The sequence below is a fragment of the Mytilus galloprovincialis genome, chromosome 2, assembly GCF_965363235.1.
Source record: "Mytilus galloprovincialis chromosome 2, xbMytGall1.hap1.1, whole genome shotgun sequence".
Classification (NCBI taxonomy): domain Eukaryota; kingdom Metazoa; phylum Mollusca; class Bivalvia; order Mytilida; family Mytilidae; genus Mytilus; species Mytilus galloprovincialis.
The window spans coordinates 88,721,302-88,723,673 of record NC_134839.1 but is presented as its reverse complement, the minus strand read 5'-3'; positions in this window follow the sequence as shown (position 1 = coordinate 88,723,673).

The following is a 2,372-nucleotide window of genomic DNA, read 5'->3' as shown; positions in this document are numbered from 1 at the left end:
TACACAGAGTGGTGCTTTATAGCCAAGCATGAATCATTACACAAAGTGGTGCCATATAGCCAAGCATGATTCATTACAGAGTGTTGCTATATAGCCAAGCATGATTCATTACAGAGTGTTGCTATATAACCAAGCACGACTTATTGCACAAAGTCGTGCTATAAAGCCAAGCCCGACTCATTACACAGAGTGGTGCTATATAGCCTAGCATTATTCATTATACTCAGTTGTGCTATATAGCCAAGCAAGACTCATTACACAAAGAGGTGCTATATAGCCAATCATGATTCATCACACACATTTTTGCTAAATAGCCAAGCAAGACTCATTACACAGAGTGGTGTTATATAGCCAATCACGACTCATTACACAGAGTGGTGCTTTATAGCCAAGCATGATTCATTACAGAGTGTTGCTATATAGCCAAGCATGATTCATTACAGAGTGTTGCTATATAGCCAAGCACAACTTATTGCACAAAGTGGTGCTATAAAGCCAAGCAAGACTCATTACACAAAGTGGTACTATATAGCCAAGCCCGACTCATTACACAGAGTGGTACTATATATCCAAGCATGATTCATTACACAAAGTTGTGCTATATAGCCAAGCATGATTCATTACAGATTAATGCTATATAGCCTAGCATGATTCATTATACTCATTTGTGCTATATGGCCAAGCAAGACTCATTACACAAAGTGGTGCTATATAGCCAAGCCCGACTCATTACACAGAGTGGTGCTATATATCCAAGCATGATTCATTACACAAAGTTGTGCTATATAACCAAGCATGATTCATTACAGATTAATGCTATATAGACTAGCATGATTCATTATACTCATTTGTGCTATATGGCCAAGCAAGACTCATTACACAAAGAGGTGCTATATAGCCAAGCACGACTCATTACACAAAGTGGTGATATATAGCCAAGCACGACTCATTACACAAAGTGGTGCTATATAGCCAAGCACGACTCATTACACCGAATGGTGCTATATAGCCAAGCACGATTCATTACACTAATTTGTGCTATATCAGACCTTAACAAAAACATTAACTTGTAAACTATGTAAAAGTTGTGTTTCAAAGTCAATGACCTATGATGAGGTAGTGGGGGCTATATAATCTCCATGGAAAAAGACTTGCAAATGGCAATAAGTTTGCAAACCAAATGTCAGTAACTTAAGATTAGGGGTTCCCCTTAAACTAATTTTACTACAAACTTTTACATGTAAACTAAGTCAAAGTACTAAAGTTAAATGACCATGACTGAGGGGTGGGGCCAAATATTCTCCATGGTAATAAGATGTACTAATCCTTATACAACTGCATACCAATTAATATTAGCCTAACCCTAATGGTTCCTCTAGAACTCAGTTTTTGTTTAACAAGGTGTTTCTTAAAAACTGAACAACCTTTATATATGATTATCACATTTTTTAAATTATAAGACTATTAAAAAAATCAGTAGATCAAATAAATGATATAAAAACTTGAGATAGATTACAGACTTCATATATTAAAAAAGCATCGATATTAATATTTGAAAAATATATATAATTTTACAATTTATATTATTAAACACAAATCCTTAACTGTAACACCATAAAAGTACATGTAATTGAAATGTAATTCAAAAGTAATTGAGCATTACATGCTTTTTTAAATGTAATTAATTAAATTACCATTACATGTAATTTAAAAAATGCTCAATTACACATTACATTCAATTACATGGAAAATTGTAATGCATTACACTTAATTACCATTACATTTTTAATTACCCCATCCCTGTAGAACTGACCTGATCACAAATTAATACTGTAAACTAAGCACAAGTTTCAAGGTCAATAGACCATGACTAAGGGGCAGAGCCAAATAATCTCCTTTGAAATGAGATGTCAATGCTTTTACCTCTAAAAGGCTATTATTTCATCTTGGAACTATTTTTAATTATGGAATATGCATTATTTCTAGTGCTTGAAATTTTTAATATTTTAATGTTCTGTGCCGCGCACAACACTTTTTATTACAAAGATAGCACATTTTCATTAAAATGTACAGTTCCGCGCACAACACTATCTATACAAAAAACATTGTATGGAAAGTGTTTTTCACCGCTCAAAACATTATGATACAGAATAAACATGGAATTTATAAAAAATTTCAAGCACAAGAAATTGCATCATTGAAAATAATTCCAAAGTGAAATAATAGCCAGTTAACTGCAAACCAAATATCATTGACCTATTACTAGTGGTTATCCAAAAACTGACCTAATAAAAAAACTTAATACATAGCACAAGTTTTAAAGTCAATAGACCATGACTGATAGGCTAAATAATCTCTGTGGAAAGAAAATG